This window comes from Lagopus muta, chromosome 1 (assembly GCF_023343835.1).
Source record: "Lagopus muta isolate bLagMut1 chromosome 1, bLagMut1 primary, whole genome shotgun sequence".
NCBI lineage: Eukaryota > Metazoa > Chordata > Aves > Galliformes > Phasianidae > Lagopus > Lagopus muta.
The window spans coordinates 178,190,729-178,213,129 of NC_064433.1; positions in this window are offsets into that span (position 1 = coordinate 178,190,729).

Consider the following 22,401-nt stretch of genomic DNA (forward strand, 5'->3'; position numbering starts at 1 on the left):
AGGAACAACAGCTGCCACAGACAGAAGTCTCCTTTTACCAAATGAGCATCTGTACAAAGAAGGTGCTCGACCACATCATCAAAAACCAATTCAGTATGTTTATCCTCGTTAAGACACTGCTGATGGAGAGTTTCAACTGCAAGTGAAAGAAGAGAAATAATGCTGAGCAGGGGTGGGTTTGGGGTTTCTTCAGCAGCAGGGCTGAGTGTGTGGAAGGAGATGGCAGCTGTGATTAAAGAGCAGAAAGGGCAAAGAAAATAAAAATGAACAGTGGCAAAAGGCCATCTCTTGAAGCAACCCAAAGGTTACACTGTCCCTACATAGGTTTTTACTAGATCATTTGCAAGGAGTGTGTATATCATGGGCATATCATGTCATCCCTGCAGTGCAGGCATTGGCTATCCGAGTCAAACCAGTTATTGCAAAGACTCAAGCTCTATTTATTACTGAAAGAAAAAAAATTCAAGTCATCTCAGGGCCAAGGAGGGTTTCTTGAAGCCTTTAAAATCATCTTTGTGCAATGCTCAGTTTCAGAATGTAGTCATACCTTTTACTTATAGATACAATGCAATTGGCAGCACTTAAAAAATTGAGACATGCCATGGCCCAAATATTCTAAATCCAAAAACCATTCAGAACTGCCAACAGAGGCTGTCCAGAAAGACAGACCCTCCTGAAGATGAGGTATGATATAAACATGCATTTATCAGGTTAATCCTCCTTCCAATAACTGCATAGTGAGTGGTTATATGTTTCATTAAAATGGCAAATGCATTCACCTATTGTAAACCAAAAATACAAACTTGAATATAAAAGACCATGAATTATACACTCCACTATATTTGATCATCAAGTAGGGAAGAGAGCTTGAAAAATGGCTTACAGGAATCAACTCAAGTTATCAGAATACCTCAGCATCTTAAGCATAAAGCAGGAGTTGATCTCATAGCTGATCAAAAACTGATTTGCTGCCTGCCTTCACAACAAGGTTAGCATTTGCATCGTGTCAAATTGCCTGTAACAGGCAGCTCTTCTGTGCCTGTAGAAAAAGAAATCCAAATTCTCAATGAAGTTGTCTTACTTGCATATGTGTACATGAACGATGATCATAAGATAAAAAGATTTTCAATTTACTAATAATGACATAAGAATAAAGACCACTATGTGATGGTAATATTCTCGTGCAGAAATCTTACTATACCTGAACAACTGCACAAAGCCATGTAGACTCTTCCTTGGGTCCTCTTCTCCAGGCTGAGCAGTTCCTCTCTCAGCCTCTCCTCATAGAAAAAATGCTCCAGTCCCTACATCATCTTGCTGGCTCTCTAGAGAACTCTAACCAGGATGCCCAGTTCTCTTTGCACTTAGGAGCCCAGAAAAGGATAAGGCCCCTGGGGCCTCTGAGAACCTCGCTGCAAAGGTTTGTTGGTTGATCCCAGCTCTGAATTTGTTCTGCTCTGTGAAAGCCCTGCAAACCAATTGATGGCAAGGAAGACCCTGGCCACACTGTTACATGTAAATGTTTTCCAAAAGGAGGTTCTGCTCTGCAAACTTTTGTGGCAGAGGCAGGCAGAGAGACAGAGGCTCCTTTCAGGTTGTTCTTGATGAAAGCACACAGAATAAGTGGAGGGGAAAATACACTCCTTAAATTTTTCCCTTCTGTGTAATCATCAGCGAATCTGCTTACACAGCTTAGGAAATCAGCAAATATAAAAACTGGAAGAGAAAAAGCAAAAATCATGACAACAGAGCTGAACCGAAAAGCAGCAAGCTGAAGAGGGCGAAACTGGGAAAAAGAAGAGATTGTAACAACTGGAAATTATTCAGTTCATAGGAGCACCACAAAATTTCTACAGCTTGGAGCAAACAAAAATTAGAGGAGGGAGCTGCCTCTGTTCTTTCTGTTGGAGGAAATTTTTCGCATCATCCAACTCAAGCACTTCTTGCCTCCAGCAAACTGTGGAAACAAGAAATACAGGATGGTTCAGAGATGACTGAATAAGCTCAGAAGAAAACTCCATCATGGGTTTTCAATGTAAAATATGCCTTCTTTGTCTCATGCAGTCTTTCAGCTAGAGATTGATGGAGCTAATAATTTAGGGTAAGTATCACTGCATTTGCCCTCTTATACTCTTCCATTGCTGTACACTATCAGAGATAGAGGCTGATGTGAATAGAGCATTTGCCTGACCTGGCACATCAAGAGCAGGTCAGACTAGACGTTAGGAAACCCAAGATGTTCCTCTACCTCCTCTCCCTTTTCCTCCATTTCCATCTGCATTAAGAAAGGAGAAGGTGCAGCACACTGTCAACTTACACAGTGGCTGATTTACACATCTACAAAATCCAAGGACGTTAACTCAAGTGTGACAGATGCATATTAGCAAAACTATGCATCTTCTCAGATGAGAAAGCCAGGCCATCACTTTGACAGAGAAACACAGCAGGCCTGTGAACACATCCACATCTAACAGCAACTCATAAGAGCAGCACCACAGAGCAAAGTGCGAGTGTGACACTACAATAAAGCATATCAACATTTTGCAAAAGTTTATATAAAAGAGGCGGGGGAGGAATGAGATGCAAAGGAAGGCTTGTTCACCTGCTTCTTAACCTCCAGTTTCTTCATATTAATAACCAGGTAGTGCAGGTTCCCTTCATGTCACAGATGTTGATTTCACTGGCGTTACTGCCGTGATCTAGCTTCAGTAGGCTACAGGGCTTTAGGCAGAGTCTCACTGTGACAGCAAACTGACCTGGCACGAAGGATGTTCTTTGGTGCACAGATGTTCTTTGGCCCAGGAAAGACAGAAATTTCAATATACGCTCCATGTCAGAAAACAAGGACAGGAACACAATTAATTATAAAGGTAAATATGACTCTTCTGCCTTTGACTGACAAAAGAGAGCTGCGTAGACCCCTATGAAACCCCTTGGATATTGTCATTTCCATACAAAATGTTAATTCTGTTTACGCCTGAAAAAATGTCATTATTAGTGTTAATTCTTATATATTCTCAGTTGTATTTTCACCTGCACATTGGGTGGAAACTGTTTAAAGTTGTGGCATAAGCCTAATGACATAAAACTGTTAAACGAGGTAGTTCTCTGTTGAATTTTTCTTAAACAATGATGTCGATCCCACCAAGCAAATTGGTCTCTTAGGGAAGATTGTGCTTTTTCTGCAAAAATACCCTTGTAGAATCAACGCCCCAAGCCTGCTCCAGGGGCATGTGGCCAGTTGCCAGTACACCAGCTCAATGTTCTTTTCTGTGTCTCTCTCATTAACCACAACACACAAACAACAGTGTCTCACTGCAGAACTGCATTAGTGTGAAGGGAATTTCCTCTGAGCTCTTAAAAGAACAGTCATGTTGACATATCAGTGAAGGAATAGCTGTAATATTACTGCAAATTCAACTTCATTTAACTCAGTTTCATGAAAAAAAAAATCACTGACACTTTCAGTATTCATTGCAGGCTGAGAAAGCACATCTCAAGGTTCCTAAATAATGCATTAAAGCAGAAGAGCTGGATTTCCCTTTAGTTTCTATGTCTCTTTTGTCAGCATTTAACATTACAGATCACAGTCTCTCTCTTTTCATCTGTGGGAGGTTTACTGTAGGACTCTCACACAGCAAGAACTGTGTCAGAGTTGTTCCAGGAGAAGCATCCTTGGTGGTCTGCAAGACACTCTGATGAGATCCTAAAGCAGAGCCATTCAGCCTCCGGTGCAATGCCAACTTTTCCCTCTAGGATATAATGTGCTTTTGCTAAAACTGGACTGCAATCTGCATACTGCCTGTGTGACATGTTCACCACAAGTGTGACAAGTAGCAAAATCCTTGAGAATGGGCACCCAAAGCAACCCAGGTAGTGTTGTGTAGTTGGATACACCAGTCCTGCCCATGGATGTGGGGTACAAGTAGGAGCATCTCTGGCCAAAGTCATACAGCATCAATACAAAAGTCACTTATTATCACAGAATGATAGAATAATTAAGGTTGGAAAAGACCTTCAAGATCTTCAAGTCCAACCACCAACCTGACCTATCAAGTCCCGTCACTAAGCCTTGCTGCTTAGAGCCATGCGCACACATCTCTTAAGTATTTCCAGGGATGGGGACTGCACCACTGCCTTGTGCAGCCCTTTCCAATGCTTGAAGATACTCTTCATGAGGAAATCCCTTTTAACATCCAATTTAACCCTCCTTTGACACAATTAATGCAATTTCCTCATGTTCTATCACTTGTTACCTGAGAAAAGAGATAGAAGATACCCACTCATTACAACCTCCTTTCAGATATTGTAAGGAATGATGAAATCTCCCCTGAGACTCTTCCAAACTAAGCAATCCCAGTTCCCTCAGTTGCTCCTCGCATGACTTGTTTTCCAGTCCATCCACCTGTTTCAGGGCAACCCCAAAGAAGTCAGTGGCCAGCACTGGATCTGGAGACAGGCATATAGAGATTAACTCATCCCTGTAGTGTCCCCGAAGTGTCAGTGATTCCTCTTTCAGAACAGCAGTCTCCCCCTGACAAAAGTTGCTTCTTATTTGCAGTGACTTCTCGGCCCAGAGGAGCAGCTGACCATCTGGATTCTCTTGACTTTCCAGAGCTTATTACTGAACGCACATCAGAAAATGTCTAATCTCTTAGAAAAACAACAGTAACAACAACAACAAAGCAAACAAAGCAAACAAGCTTTAGAATTAATGTGATATGGGTTTATTTTAGGCATCGTTCTTCCTCCTGAGGCCCTGACCTGTAGGAACCCTTCTGTTTTCACTGAGCATATGCAAGTACAGCCAAATTTTAAAACTTAATCTGCTTAAGAATTCCTGGGATTCCTAGCTGTCTTGGAAGGTGATTCATCCCACATAATGGCATCTCCTCAGAGAGTAAGGCAGGTGCATTACTCCCCCAGGCCCTGCATCCCCCTGAACCCTTATCTCCATGGGTCTTCACATCCCAGGTTTCCCTCTGAAAGCCACTAGTAACACAATTTACAGGCCTGCAAGTAATTCAGAAATTCAAATGGCAATCTCAGCAGTGGAAAATGAAGCCATCTTATTTTCCAAAATCAAAGCTAAATCAAAAGTTATAAAAGTTATTATTGAATCCCGCTAAAGCTTACTCCTTTGTAGCCACGAGCTTCTCTCCACAGAAACACACACTAACTACAGCAGGTTTCTTTTCTGCTACATAAACTTGAGGAAAAAAAATCTCAAACAAATAGTGGATCTGCAGCATGTAAGATTGAGGATTTGCTTGGTGGAAGCTTGCCTACATCCATAGCAAATCTGTTAGCTGGGAAACTCTGAAAACAATCTTGGCTTAACAATACAGCATTAAGGTACCAAGAAAGATACCTGAGATATTTTGGAAAGGTGTTTCCCTGCTTTCAGCTTTGCCTTTCCCTGCCTGTCCACTTCATGTTGAGATGCTAGCTAGATGTGGACACTGTGTTTCAGCATCCTCTGCATGGATTAAATATGACACTTTATGACACATTTCATCATGACCAATGTGGGACTGACTTACACAAACTGCAGAGTGATTTGAATACCATTTCTTGCATTACTGGCAAGTTCTGATATAGGCATCATTTATTGTTTTACCTTGGAGGCAGTGCCACAAGTAACCAAGCAGAACAGATGGGACTGGCCTTGTACCTGAAAAGGAAAAAAGAATTAAAATAAAAAAGAGAGTGTCTGTGATAAATTATCCTCTATTCATTCCTTCATTGTGAAAATACTGCTGCTTTCTCATGCTGTTATTCTGAGCTGCCCAAGTGCCTTTTGGGACAGCACCATAGGCAAGACAATAAATAAATAACTCACAGGTGCACAGCCAGCTGCCCTGAGTGCCCAAATATCTGCTTTGGGATCTGATTGTTTCCCAAGGTCCTTCCAGGACACAGTCCTCAGTGTGGCCTTTGGCCAAAATATAGATGCTCTGGACAGGAGACAGCATTCATTGGCTACCTGAGTCTATGGATCAACTCACAGAGGAAGCGCATCTTGTCACCTTCCAAAATATGGCAAAGCACACTGCCTTGTCTTTGCCTTTTTTTTTTTTTTTTTAAATACACCAGGATGTACAATAAAACAAACCAGTTTATTTCCCGTTCTCCAATTTCTAAATTGTTACCGTGCAAACTGTGTGGGAGACAGAACGAACTTCATCAACCAGAGATTAATCAGGCCTCACAGTGTGGAGGCCAGAGTAATTCAAGAACCTGCAGGGACAGGATATAACAGCCACCAGAGTTCTGGCTTTCATCCCCTAGTGTCACTGCACCTCAAACTTGGTCTGCTCATCTGAAGAGGAAATGTTTTAACATTAATGTGCAATATTAAGTTGCCTTTATCCTGAAGGCCGCAAAACAAACAAAATCCAGGAAGACGGCTTAACACAAAATGATTATTAAGTTATCCTGTTTGGAAACAGAGGAAAACTAGGAAAATCATTTCCTTTTCATGTAGAAATAGTATTTTTTGTTGCAGTCTGGTTCCTCCACCCTTCCCTTCCACCTGCCAGAGCTCTCCTCCGTGTCATTAACACAGAGACTTGACAAAGCAGAGCTTCCTCATGCATCCAAGACAACAAGAAGTGGTGATGAGCTGGACTCTCAGCTGCCTGCCTATCCACCCACTGTGCTGTGCTTCTACTTGTGCGACTTGGGTTGCCTTCACTCCTTCTTTAGCTTCTCCTGCTACCTGTGTGTACTGAGGCTCAGCCTCCCTTTTTCATTTATATCGCTTTGTCCCTTCAGGTCTCTTCCAAAGCCATTTCTTCTAGTAATCTGAATTGTCCATTCCAGAACTGTATGGGCTCCAAAGGGGAGAGGGACAGGAAAAGAAAGAGAGAGAAGAAAAGCAAATAAAGTGTTGCAAGGGATCGGTTAAAGATCTGAGACTCATCACACTAGTTTTCCACTCACCTCCATACATACAGTGCCTCTTCAGAGCATCTGGTCTTTGCAATTGATGGCTTCATTTTGTGCAATATGTGCTGAGTAGAATTAGGGCATCAAGTGAACAATAATGCAATCGCACCTTCCCACTGGAATAAAATCAGAAGTTGATTTGAGAGTTGATTTGATTTTCTTAAACTCCCACTAAAAGTCTTCTGGCAGAGATGAAGCATTTTTAAAAATCATTAATGGTGCTCCCCATTAAAATAAATAAAACAAAAAGAAGCATTTCTAAGTGGCCTGGTGGCATTTGAATTGTTTGATGAGGCTGGTGATTAAGAAAAAAATAAACAAAGTTTCTTTTTATAAATTATAAAAATGATGTCATAGGGAACACACCTGAAATATTTTAATGAAGAACATTAAGATCTCAGTACCATTGATATTTCTTATCTCCTTCTGTTTCTTGTGTTTCCTATATGGAAAAGGATTGCTTTCCACAGGATGCCAACTCAGCCCAAGTTAAGGTGAGTAGAAGTTTCTTTCTCATCTCAGCCAGTCTTGAACCAAAACTGCTGTTGTCATACGAGTCACAGAGGCTGCTCCTGGATCACTCTGTGCCTTCCCTCTTCTTCAAGGCAAACTGACAGGACTCTACTAAGAGGATGTGTGATTTCTCGCCTCTTCTCTTTTCCAGTTCATTGAGGTATGAAGTCCCATTGCAAATCTTAGATGGTAAAGTCTTTGGAGCAGTAAGCAAAGGGTGATTCAGACACATGATTTCTAGTTGAGTTTATTAAAGCTGGAAATTATGAAGAAGGGGTGATAGAAAGCTGAAAGTAATCAGAGATGCTTAGCAACATAGTGTGAGAGTACAATTTTGATAAATTGGAGAAACAGTCTGAAATTAATAACAGAAGTTTCATTAGGACAAGTGTAAACTTACCCTCCTCAGAAAACATTTCCCCAGATGCAGAAAGAGTAATAATATTAAGAGACCTTCAGAAATTTACTGGCAAGTCCTATTGGTAGTGCTCTCAGGAGGACGATGTTGAGATAGAAAGGCACAGCTGCATAATCTGATCAGGGTTTTCATAAATTATCTTTAAAAAAAATACCTTGAAATTTTCCCTGAACAGCAGAGGAAGGGCCATTTGCCTCACTGGTTTTCATTCTACTTTATCTTGTCCCAGAGTGCTATAAAATCCACAGTAATTATATTTAAGTACCAATAATCAAGAATGTTGAAAGAGGATATATGAGAGCAAAGCAGCAATAAGGCTGGTGCCAGCACTGTGACAGCCACAGGCATCGAGGGGCCTCCTGCAGGGACAGGGACACAGAGCCTGGAAGGAGAAATCCTGAGCATCACTCCTTTGCACACCTTCAAAGTGACCCCTTCAAAGTGACCCAAATGCTCCATCTCACTTGGGAAACACTTCCTTCTCCTCCAACACACAGCTGTGCCCAGAATTTGTAAAGCGAGATGAGAAAGAGCAGGGCACGCAGGAAAGCTTTGGCATACACGTGGAATTGAGCTGCAACGAGTGTGCTCTGGGACGAGACAGCACAAGGCCAACCAGCACAAGGGAGGGCATTTCCTGAGCTGCACCCCCAAGGAACAGCTTGCCAGTATGCAATTTGACTGGGAAAGATGACCTCTACTGAGAAAGGACGGAACAGCACCTACTGGTTGTTGCTCCAGGGCAGCTTTCTCCGAAGACCTAACGCTGTCTCTAAACCACTAGGACGTCTGCCTGACAACAAACATGCAGCTCAGCGTGCCTGCTCTGAACATGGCCTCATCTCCAGTCTTATGCATTTCAACACAGCAGAGCATCATAGCTTTTCCTTCCAAAAACATGGCAGCTTCTGCCACTAAACCAAAGCCAAACTAAATCACTTACAGACATGGTGTGCAGTGAATACATGAAAGACTTGGGAATCACAGTATCACAGAATCACACAGTCACAGGGAAGGGATCTCTAGAGATCATCAAGTCCAGTCCTCTGCTAAAGCAAGTTCCCTACAGTAGGTCACATAGCAGGCATCCAGATGGGTCTTGACTATCTCCATAGGAGACTCCACAACCTCTCTTGGCAGCCTGTTCCAATGCTCTGGATCTGCCCAAGCTCATCTCACGGAGCTGTGAAACCCATAAATTGCATGGTTCTATTGCAAAAAACACAGCAGCCTCATAACTTCCTATGATTTCATAGTCTGTACACTCATAAAGTACAGGGTAAAGGATAAAGGTGGGGTTTGTTGTTCTCCTTTGTTCTCCTGTTCACTGAAGACTTCTGGTTGCCTTCCTGTTGAGGTCTTTAGCTTATGAAATTTTAATGTCCATAAGGATTTCTTCTAATCCTAAGAAACTGATAGTTGGAATTTGGATTTGCTGTTTTCCTTTTAGAAAAATGCATTACATAGCCTGAGCATAGCAAAAAAACCTCTGACCTTTCAGACAACACATCCAGCCAGGCAAGGACTCTTAAAGGCAGATTCACTTTGGTCCCCTTGGTCCAGTCAAGTAACTCGAATATGTGTGAATCAGGGAGAAGCTGGTGATCCTTGATGGAGGCTGGTCTACACATACAGCAGAGACACTCTGGTCTCCCTAACCACTTACATTAGACCAGTTCCTGTCCGAGTGCAGTTTTGGTGGAAACTGTCATTGAATCAACTATTCATCACAAAGGGCTCATCCGTGCCTGATTCTGCCTGGGTTCAGGAGATGGTCAATACGTTACACATTACAGCATGCTCCTATCATAATGCTAGCACAGGAGGAGCATCAAACTCAGCTTGCTAGACAAATAATGAACAGTAAGATCAGTAAGGTACACATTGCTTCCAGATGTAACAAGCATCAACACCCTTTCCTGGGGTCAACAGACCTGGGACTGTCTTGTTTTCCATAAGTCAGGGTATTCGATCCGCAAGAGTCATTCCTCATGCACAATACTCCTCACAGGCAGAGCCTACACACTGCTTACCGCCCCGTGCCATGTTAATGGCTGCTTTTAGCCCATGTCCCACTCAGGTGTATGTGGGCTTTGGATTCTCTGATCTCTGCAGAGCTTCCCGGAGGTCTTCAGCCACCTCCCCACCTCTTAGGCTTGTCTGAGACAACCAGAAGTTCAAAATTCATTACAGTTGTAGGTAGGACAGTAGCGAAAATTGTATTCCCCTAGGAAATGGGGAGGGCTCATTTGGAGTGCAGGAGTCAGTCATACCTAAATTACCCAAGAAGATTAAAAGATGACTTTCAAGTCTGTATTAGCCATATTATTTTCAAAGATTTTCCAAAATACATCAAGGTACATGCTCTCAGTGGTGACTGTTTCTCTGATGAGTCGTGTTTGAACATTTAGGAGCCAATCCAATAGCCTGAAGGATTTCTTTAAAGTAAGAGGTAAAGACTTTCTCATGCTCATCATTACATAAATAATAATATACACACTCACAAAATCTCAGGTAAGAACAAACAGTGAAAACAAACAGTTAAAAATGTATAGTGAGGACCTTGTAAAACCAGAATATAATAGAAATTCAAGAGGTGATCTTACTGTGTCAACCAAATTTTAGTACTACTGACCCTCTTTTCCCCAGGGGGCTTGACACTTCCGATTTGGAGAAGTTGCTGAAAAGATCACAGGGATAAAATTGGAAATATATTTAAACTGTGAGAGAACTTTAATTTAAATTATGATAATATGACCTATTAAAGACAGAAATGAAAATCTCCCAATTGATTATGTCAAAATAAATTCCAATCTGAAAGAGGCTGAAACACCAGTTATGCCTCCATTTTTAAGAAGCAGAGAAAACATTGACATCTAATTCTCTTCCTATTTACATTAGAGACACTGTGGTTTTCAACCTTTTTCCATTTGCAGGTACCTAAAAATTTCCAGCAGAGAATCCCACTAAAGGAAAACACAAGCCTACTCTAAAAGGGTTTCTCTACTTGGGTACCTGTACTGATCCGTTAGAAATTGTGGAAATAAGGGACTATGGAGCAGCAATCAAACTCCACCAAAGACAGACACTGCTCTCACAGGTAACTAGTGTCAGCTTATAGCGTGCCTGAAGTGTAGCTTGTATTAGGATTTGCAAGGTACATGCAAGTTCCTGTCCTGGAAAGCCTGTAGATGGGATGGGGAGCTCCTCTGTTCCCACCAGGAGATGTAACTAACAGAAGGTTTTTCACCCCTACAAATTGTGGAATGGCAAAGCAAGGAACCTTGGGCTGCAAGAAGACTTTTGCTAACTAGGAAAAAGTTAAAGGCACTGAAAGATAATTCACATCCTCCAAGAAAAAGGAGACGAAGAGGCCTGACCATGCTGTGGCAGAGCTGAGCTGTAAGCCCGTACTGCCAAATTCCCTCGAGATTTTCCATCCATTTACATCTGTAATAGCACATCCCTGTATGTCAGATGTTGTTTTGCAGAGAAAAGTGCAGACTTTTTGCACTGCTGCAGAGTGCTTGCCCCACAGCCCCAAACCACACCTCTTCTTTCTTTTTGCCTTACTGATAGATGGGGCAAGGTAAGAAGAGCCAATAACCTTAGATTGCCTCTTAACCTCACCTGAGAAATTAGTTCTGCTTCGTACATTTAATACATGTAGTTCAATATTTCATCATCTCTCTAGCACAAGGCAGAAGAAGCAGCGGAGAGGCAAGGGCATGCCTCTCCAAAAGGGGAATTTGGAGAACATCCTTCTTCAGCCCACCGAACAAACTACAGGATGTGCATTTTGTGTCCTCTTCAGCCCAGTGGGAACCCAAACTATTAGCTGTTTCAGATAATGTCTTTCTCCCTTTTTACATGTAATGTATGTTTCATTAACTGTGAAATTCACACAAATTCCAAAACCTCTGTATTTATCACAGATCAGTATTTTCACTTTCTGGTCTGACCAGGTCATGCAGGTCTTCTGCTAGAGGGACCAGGTGACTTCATCATCACTGTTCTCACCACTGGGAGCCATCTTCCCTTTTTAGGATAGCTTATATATATATATTTGCATATAATATATAATATGTAAACATTTATAGCACTAAAACACATCTGAGAGCAATGCAAGCAGTTTTCATCACTGGGGCAGAACTTCATGCTCATTATTCTTCATGTTGTTTTTAAAAATGATAGCTACAAAATAGGGAGGGTTACAATCATCCTATTTTCTCTCACAGCTTCCTGAATTGCTTTTGTTTGTTTTTTAATATTATGTGAATATCTAAGAACTAGAAGGCCAGAAATAGAATGTAACATTGGCATTATACAAGTAACAAACATATTTTTTAGCAAATAATTCAAGTTAGTGGAAGTTGCCCAAAACTTGACCTTTTTTAACTGGATAAGTAAATATATACAGCATCATGGCCTGCTGCATGGCTGGGAAGTGCTGCTTATTTCCATAGCACTGATATCAGCTACATCTTGTGTGTCTCAAATTAAAGGGATGTATCCATTGCCATATGACTAGAAATTAGACTAGGATTGAACTACAGAAAGTAAAAGATGTTATATAAAAATTAGATCAGAGTGACTCATACTGAACATTGGTTTTGAAGAATGTTAATAATACTATTGTGCTATCAAGCTGGCTGCTATAGTTAAGATTGCATTTGGAATTTCCATTATAAATCCCATTTTCAGGGTTATAACTTGGCTGTGGTATAAATTCAATCACAACTGAAACTCAACGTACAGAGTCTCATCACTGGAAGCAAAAGGTTTTTTCAAAGAAAAATCTTTTTGGTTGTTTGAGGTCAAAGGAATGAAAAGAAACCCATAAACTCATTATGGGAGAGCTGGTGCTTTTCTGTCCACCTTCAAATTACAAATGACCTCCGTATTTAAACTCAAGTTTTCATAGGTCATTAATCTAGAATAGCGAATGCTATCATCTCCAGGCATATTGAAACAAAACTCATTACAAACAATTGAGCTTTTCCCCTGGAAAAGCTACTAGAAGGTGTATGCAGCAACTCCTCTTAAGTTTCAGCTTAATTTTTAATATTCAGAGGATGGAGTTTCAACACTGGCACAAACCACAGAGCCTGCATTTATATCTGAGCAACTAATGACACCACATTTCCATCAAGCAGGTAACTCCAAGTGCGTTCAGCAAAGACATCTCATTAACATCAGAAGTGGTCTTGCAGGAACAGCTTAGCAATCCAGATTCCCAAGAATCAGTTCCCATGAATTCATCTTGTCATGCTCTGGCTGCACCAGAGGCTTTGTATACTGACTGTATTTTCTGTATAAATCAGCACAGAATCATATCATAGAATCATAGAATGGCCTGGGTTGAAAAGGACCACAATGATCATCAAGTTTCAACCCCTCTGCTATGTGCAGGGTTGCCAACCACCAGAACAGGCTGCCCAGAGCCACATCCAGCCAGAGATGATGCATAACCTTCATAGGCCACCTACATCACCAGGGATGATCCTGGGTGTACATAGATCGATAAGCAGCATTTTGGAGCAGTCAGATGAGAAACAGATGTGAAACAGCAGAATACATCCCAGTGAGGTATTTTGTTCCATCTAACACATCCCTGGATCTTGTCCATACTTTCTTCCCCAGTATTCACAAAGCTAATTAATAATAGTTAATATTAATTCTAGGTTTTCTGTTCCTTAAGGACATACTTCATCTGCCTTAGCTGAGCAAAGGGCACCACTTCCACCAGCTTCCAGAGGAAATCTTTAGTTAGTCTTTGAGCTAATCTTTGGGCTGAGGCTGAGGCCTTTGCTTCTACACACCTTATGTCTTATGGAAAGAGCAGGAATCCATGAAATAGCAATAATTTTGAGTACATGGAACATGTAATATGCCACACAAATGAGCCTCTACTCATCAGCTGAAGCACAAACCAACAAGGGTAATGTCACACCGAGTGACACGGTTTGGTGGTATGGTGGTGATGGGTTGATGGTTGGACTAGATGATCTTAGTGGTCTTTTCTAACCATAATGATTCTGTGGTTCTGTAATAAGGTTCACAGAGCTGGTATAAAACCAAAAAAGTCACATACGCACTGGGCCATAGGGATTATATGAAGTATCTCAGCTTTCAGGTATTTCTAAAATGATGGAAAACTTTAGAATAGTGCAGGAGAGGCAGGAACAGTACTGCTGCACAGCACAAACCCAAGCCAGCCCTAGCAGAGGTTCCCACCAGCCAGTAATCAACAGAGTCCCCAAAAGGGAGAGCAGCCCCAGCCACTGCCTGCAAGTGGACTCACACCAGGCTGCTTCTGCTAATAGGACAAAGCACCACACTGTGATGCACAGCCATATAAATGATCCACAGCCAGGGCTGCAGGAAAAAGGGAAGAGTTCATGCCAGTGCATGGGAAAATTCTGTCTTAGGTAAGCAGCTTTTATCTCAGATTGAGAGGTTTACTCAATCTTAGTCACCTCTTTAATGTCAGTAGCAGAGGTTTGGAGGGTTAATAGCACTCTAATAATAGAGGTTGCAACCTAATAGAAAGGTTCAAATTGAGTGATTCTAAATAGGAAGAATTAATTGCACCTATGAAAATTTGATGCTGCTCTTGTCAGGTGTCCATCTGGATTGGAAGTATTTCCCCAAAGCTGCTGAGTTAATAAGGTTCTTCATTTCATTGAAAGAGATTTTGCTTCATTAACTTCCTTCACCCGCATCTGTCAAGACTTGTCAAAAGAATTTCACATGAACACCAGACCACCTCACTGCATCTGAAATACATAACTGCTATGAAGACCCCTTGAGAACAAATGTACAAAACCCTTAAATAATGACTTTGATCTTTAGTTTCAGAATGTTCTGTCTTCCTTTTTTTCTCCTTCACTTGAAATATATGTTGGCTAATAAGCAAAGCCAAGTTGTTCAGACCAGCTGGGTAAAAATGTAGAATTCAGGCAGCAGCTGTGAGCCCCTTGCAGGGATGACCCCAGGACCTGAGATATTTGGCACCCAGCTGTCTTCATCACAGGTCAGTTGTTGAAGTAGTCCTTCTGTTTGAAAAGGCCTTGCTGAAGTCAAACCACTCAAAATATATAGGGTTTTTTCCATGTCCATAAAAGGTGGCTTATGGGAAAATTGAGGAGCTGACTGCAGAAACTTGTATTGCCAGCAACACACCAAAGGATTGCGGTAGTTGCACTTTGCTTATGAGATAATAAGTACAGACACATAGAAAATACTTTTCATCAGTTTGTCCCAGTAAAAGCCAGTACTTATGGAGCTTTCTGTACCTTCAAAATGCAGGAGCTGGGATCTTTGCTGCTCTTCTAAACTACAGAAAAGAGCATTGAAGCCAATGTTAACACCACCAGATGAAGCCAATACAACACCATGAATGTCAGAACAAAGTAAAGACAAGGAAGTAATTAAAAGTGGTGATGGCCAGATTAAAAAAATGTCTTAGAGGCCCAACTGTGTCAGGTGGACCAAATTTGGGTACCAACATTGGAGAGAGTAATTCAGGATAATAATTCTTTCCATCTTTGTGGATGTCTACAGCAATGAGCAACACCTGTTCATGGGGTGTCCTGCCATAAAACGTTCACCGCCCACTGGTCTCCAGCTCTTGGAACTTCGACAACTCTGCATCCTTAGGAGCTTTATTTGACAATGACATGCTGGTTTGGTTGGGTTCTTGCTGGTGGAGACCACCCTTACTGCAGCTAGCCTTGGTGAGGCCAGAGGCATGAAGGGAGTTCTGCAGCCCAGGAACTTTCCTGGCCAGGCCCTGATTCAGGCCTGATGACTGTCCTGCGGTTGGGTAGGAGGAAGAGTTAACAAAGTGAAAGGGAAACAGATACAAACCGTTTTGAGCCCAACATTCAACCATTTTGCAATTCAGGAGTTAAGAATGCAAACCCTATACCTAGGACTATCACCCGTAGCACCACCATCAGTGACGGGTGTCATATAGATTCTCACTTATCTGTTAACACCTTGCTGCAACCAAGAGACTGGAAGAAAGAGGAGAGACCACGCATCCTTTTATTCTGAAAGGAACTAAGGACAACAGTAGATGGTGGACAACATGTAAAATTGCGTCTTTGTAAAGCCATAGCAAACTAAAGCTATCACTCATTGGTAAATGTGGCTCTGGGCAGCCTGGTCTAGTGGTTGGCAACCCTGCCTATGGCAAGGGGGCTTGAAACTAGATGATCCTTGAGGTCCTTTTCAGCCCAGGCCATTCTATGATTCCATGAAATATAAAGACTGAGGGGTCAAAACTGTGGGTTGGAATATTTCTGCTTATCTAGTCTCATGGTCCACCATTTCCACATGCTGAAAGCAAACCCTGAGTGGTCTTGCATGGAGGGAGAAGTTGGAGTCAGTGATCTTTATGGGTCCCTTCCAACTCAATATACTCTATTTTTCTGTGATTCTACAAAGTTCTTCACACACAACCATTTTGGCTCGTGTAATACCCAACATGGCCAGGAGCCAACTCGTATAACCAGGGAACATAGTAATTTTCTGAACAAGTATATTCCCATGCCACAGAGTTTCAAGTGTTGGAGCAGAGAAAGCCATCAAAGACAGTCAAATGCACAGAAGTATGTTTATGAGTGTTTAGGAACAAAACTGCCTCATTTGCTTCAGACTAAAACTGGTATAAGCCTACTGGTGGGAGGCAAAATGAGAGCTCATCTGGACTTCTTCCATCCTAAAATAGAAGGGGAAATCTCTAGGAAGCAAACCTACGCATGGAGCCTCACAGGGAGATGAGCTTCAAGACTCAGTACAGGAATGGAGTTTCCTGTACTGGGGCAAGCATAGCTTCAGAGAATGAACCATTGCCTGCAGGGATGCCCAGCAGATACAGCCAGCAAGTGATGGCCATACAGAAGAGCAATGGTCAGTACATGACAGTGGTTTGCAACCAGCTGAGTCTGGGGCATCCAGAGTGGCTGAACTGATAGACAGAAAAGAAAGGAGGCTTCAAAAAGATAGAGGACTCTTGCAGCAAAATATTAAAAACAGAGGGATGGCATATCATCTTCACTCAAGTTCATACCACACTAAAATGTCCTCGCTGAAAGGACATGAAAGGTGAAAGGAGCACATTCCTGGGCTTCAGAAAAAGATTCTTCCTTTGAACTGAACCACTCACATAGTACAAACTATTTTGGTGGCAGCATATATGGAGTTAAGCACTAGTCAACTAAACAAGGCTGTCAAAATGAGAGAAAGAATGATAGAATCTCTATTTGTTTTGAGGGATTTGTTGTTTGATTTTTATAAAAATGGCATCTCTTTAATTGCAAAAACTTCAATGGTTTGGTGTGTTGTAAAATTCTCATTGTAAAAGGATGATTCTCATTTAAAAAAAAATCAACCAAAGAGATGTTTTTGAAGGACTTTAAAAGACATTCTTTTCTCAGGGTCATTAAACAAAAATAAAAATGGTGAACTGCTATACCTAAAATTAGGCAGAAGGAATTCAGCTATTTATATGGGTGATTATAAAACAAAGCATTAGGAAAATGAATCGGAATTTCCTCATCTGTTACCACGAACACAGATGGGGTGAAACTATCTGTACTAGAAATATAATGAAGAATTGTATTTCACCTAACAAATAACTGACAAAATCCATTCCTGCTGCATACTCTCCCAGCTGCTATTGCACTGGCTTACACTGCTGTGCTGCTGTGCAAGGCAGTCCCCCATGTGCTTTCCGGAACACAGTGCTTGCTGCCCTGTGCTTTAAGGCAATGCAGACTGGGTGCCACCATACAGAAATATGAAACTCTGACCATAATTTTTAGTTGCATAAGGATTTTTTAAAATAGAAAAATCACTATTCTTTTTCAATCCGTAAAGCTATTGCAAACAAAGTACAGTAAAATGTAATTAAATTCAGATCTAGTTCCTATCTCCCCATGGAAAAGCCTTATCTTCAAGGCCCCAGCTGGCAGGCATGCCGAGAGGGCCATATTTGGGGTGGCTGATGTGAAGCAGTCATGGGATTAAGTGTATAAACTGATCGCATAGCAGAGGCTGGAACCCAAGTCTTTCAAGTGAGAACAGGAGAGCTGCATGCATTCACTTGCTTGCTTTCTAGTTCCACGACTTCTTTCGTGCATAGGGCAAAAATCCCTTATTTGATGATAAAGAGAAACAGACTGAACTTTTTCAGGCAAGGAGAAATTTGGCCTTGGTCTTCTGCATATCAGAGAGAGCATCTCTCTCATCCTAACTACTGGATTATACAATAAAGGCCTGACCTCTGCTTCTTTTTATTTGACAGTACTAACCCTCAGGGAGAGCTGCCAGGTGTTAATTCAGGCTGCTGAGGTGTCCCCTTCCTTCTAAATAGATCTAAGTCCTAGAGAAGGAAATTCTTTAAACCATGTCCCCATCTGCAGTGACTGTTATGAATATCACAGTCACTACCTGTTCAGTGTGCAGCCTCCTGCTGCTGTCCTTAGGTGCTCATATCTTCCTCTGCAACAGCACACTTCACAGAGACCAAGGCCCTTCATAGAAATGAAGAAATGATCTGTATACAGCATGAATACTATGATTGTATTTCTAAACTGCATGAGGATTCCTAAAGATCTAAAGGGAAAACCCCAGACCAGTAGCTGACCACCTATGGGAGCCCTGTGGTTTAAAGAGAAAACGCCAATGGAAACTGAACTCATTGGATGAATCTGAAGTGTGATATCTCCCTGAGTGACTGCAGACTCCATCCATTTGCTGCCTCCATTTATGGCCTCTGGTTTCTCTTCATCTCGTTTGATTTGTCTCTTTGTAGAATCACACAGTCACAATGGTTTGGGTTGGAGGGGATTTTAAAGCCCTTCCAGTTCCAACCCTCTGCCATGGGCAGAGCTGGTCCACCAGCTGAGGCTGCCCAGGACCCCATCCAACCTGACCTTGAATGCCACCAAGGATGGGTCACCCACCGCCCTCTGGGCAGCTGTGCCGTGCCTCACCACTTATTCAGTAAAAAATTTCCCCAACATCTAATTTAAATCTCCTTTCTTTGCTTTAAAGCCATTTCCCCTTGTCCCATCACTATCTACCTGTGTAAAATGTTGATTCCCCTCCTGCTTGTAAGGTCCCTGTAAGTACTAGAAAGCTACTACCTGTTCATCTCCTGAGCTTTGTCTTCTCTTCAGTTCAATTGCAGTCAAGTGTCTACAGCTAACTCTACTTTGGGCCTTGCTTGAGAGTTGCTTATGTTCTCTAGATCTTCCTGGAATGTGCTGCTGGCCATCCCAGAAAACTGAGCAAAGCAGAACTCATTCTGAACAAAAGAATTGACCATTCCCAGGCCTCCATTGATCCTGCCCAAAGCTCTGCCAGGAAGCCATGCCGCACAGCCCTGTCCAAAGAGCATTATATGCTCTCACAGAAACAAATCCCAGCCAAGCACAAACGACGTAACGGAGCCAACTGAAAAATCTATTTGAGATTTTATGGCGTTTTTTTCCCTCTATGTTCATTCAGCCTGCCAGAAACTGCCCAGCAAGATATTCAGGATGCAATGTAAGAGCAATTCACTTCATATTCAGAACAGGGCAAACAACTTAGTGTAACAATAGGGATGGAGAGACAAGCGAGCTGGGGAGCTCCTTTGCGAAGCACTCTGCGCGTGTATTTTTCTCCCTGCCAGCATGCCGCCCTTCCCAGGGCCTGTTGGGTTTTACTGTCAGAGTGAGTGGCATCACGTGTGCTCAGCACAGTCTCCAGTGCAGAGCTGGGCACCATCTCCTCTCAGCACACATCCGATGAACCAGGCAGCCTCCCCGCAGCACCAGAGAACAGGAGTCCTGCAGGCTGACTGCACCAAACCACAAGCCAGAGCCACAATGCAATGAAGGTGTATTAAAGCTAAAGGGAGCTTGGCATGGTCTTCAAAGGGCCACTAAATTCCCAGGAGTTGCCGAACAGAAAGGCTATTCTGAGGCACTGCTTCTTGCCTAGCTGCCTCATCAGACGGATTCTTTCGTTGTCTGATTTGTGCCAGCGGTGAGACTGAACTTGGGATTCACATCTCATAGCTCCTAATTCGATCGCATTACTGCTCAAATGAGATACTGCAGCGCAGGCTCTTCTCCAGTGGTAGCCTGCAGGACTCCTTTATGAAGTGGGTTAAAAAGGACCTTTAGTACTTTGCTAATAGATAATCTTCATTATTTACAGGCCTCAGAATGATAAAAAAGATTCACTGCAGAGCTAAAGCGAGCTGACAAGCCGCATTCATGTCACATCTCATAGATAAAGAGGCACTGCAGTAAGATAGACTTAAAATAATTCTGCAGTTCTATTTTTCAGCCTGTTCCTAATAAGTGGAAATTTTGCCATCCTCCTCTGTGGGACATTTTGAAAATACGAAGTGTGTATTTTGAAGCAGTTCCTTTCCTGGAGCCCATGTGATTCTGGTTTAAATGATGGGATTCGTGCTTTGCCTTCCTAGTGCCAAGGTGTTTTGAAATAACTGAGGGGGGGAAAAGGGAGAGCAGTTAGTAAGACTTTCTCCTCTCCCCTGACAGCTAACACAGCAAGAACAAAAGGGGCTTTGCAGGGTTATTTTCTACTGGAATGTAAAACATGGCATATCTGGTCACAATCTAATGCTTTTTCAAATGTGGTATGCGATCCAATGGGCTAAGGGCAAATATGGGACCACAGATTGACAGACAGTATTTTTTCAAACATTTTCTGTTCTCATCAGGAGCAAAATAAGCAAGAAAGCTGATTCCATGCTAACACGCATTATCAATTTCTCTGGTCATTAGCTACAATTAACTGTGTAATTATACAGTTTGCTGTTTTATGCTTCCTGGCAGGCAAATGTTGTTTTATCTGAACAGAGGGTGCTATGTGGGGGATTTAATTGCTGGGTCTTTGTCAAACAGCTGTCACCTCTTCCACGTGTGCAATCCTTGGGATGTTGTAATTCCAGCTCAATGAAGGCATGAAGAGGTCAGCTCTCCACGCAAGACAGAGAATAAGAGTAACAACTGCCATCTCTTTTGGAGTTCATAGTGAAAAATTAAAGTGTGTGTTGGGATCTGAAGGATAAAGAGGGATGCTTACCATAGCAGCACCTGGAAACTTCAGCCAAAATCTACATCCCACTGACATGGAGATCCAGGCTCACCAGAGCAGAACACATTTCCATTCTTGCAGTAATTCTCTATAACTGTGAGCATCACTGTGCCCAAAACCCAAAGAAAGTAGTCACTTATGTACATAAAGTCAGCTATAAAATGAAATGGACAAGAAGTTGGCCATGAGCCAGCAGTGTGCCCTGGTGGTCAAGAAAGCCAGCGGTATCTGGAGGACATTAAAAAGAGCGAGGACAGCAGGTCAAGGGAGGTGATCCTCCTCCTCTACTCTGCCCTGGCGAGGCCACATTCAGAATACTGTGTCCAATTCTGTGCTCCCCAGTTGAAAAAAGACGGGGATCTCATAGAAAGGAATCCAGAGGAGGGCCACAAAGATATAAAGGGCCTGGAGCATCTCCTGTATGAGGAAAGGCTGAGTAACCTGGGTCTGTTCAACCTGGGGAAAAGAAGACAGAAGAGGGGATCTGATAAATATTTATTAATATCTAAATGGGGAGTGGTAGAGAAATGGATGAGGCCAGGCTCTTCTTGATGGTGTGGTAGTGTAGGACAAGGAGTTGTGGTCTAAAATTTGAACATTGGAATTTCGGTGCTAACATGTGGAAGAACTTTATGGGTAATGGAGCACTGGAACAGGCTGCCTAGAGAGGTTGTGGAGTCTGCGGAGATATTCAAGACCCTTCTGGACACCTACCTGTGTGACCTACTGTAGGACACCTGCTTTGACAGGGGGTTGGACATGATTATCTCTTGAGGTCCCTTCCAACCCCTGCAATTCTGTGATTCTGTATGAAATGGCCATCTTGCCCAGAATTGTCCCCATTGCAGGACAGTCAAGGGAAGTTCCATGTACATGACTCAGCCCCATCTCAGAGCAAGTTAACAGGGTGTCCTCAGATTTAAATTAAGTAAAAATCGGTCAAAGAGCCTAGAATACAAAAGTGATCCTCTAAGAGAGTGGAGGGGGGAGTGAAGGTGATTCTGAGCAGAGAAATAATTTCAGCACAGAAATTTGCCCTGCCTTCAATAACCAGGATGGGTACCTCATCACGGGAGCTCTGCTCTGAAAATGCTGGGCAGGAGTTAATGCTGCAAGTGGGCGCAGTGGGAACGTGCTGATGAAAGTACCTGTCATCTTCAGATCCCACTGCTCCCTGCATCTCAGTCCTGCTCTGGTAGATACCCTCCAATGTGCTGTGTAGGAAGCAAGAGAGCCATCCCTCTCCTAACCTCTGAGCCTCAGTTCTGCTCTTGTATACATCACAGTGTTGTCTGTCTCCTTGTGCAAGGACAGAGATAACATCCTCCTCCAGCTCCTCAGCACACGTGTCCCCAAAATAAATTAACTACAGCGGACACTTTTGGTTTTCT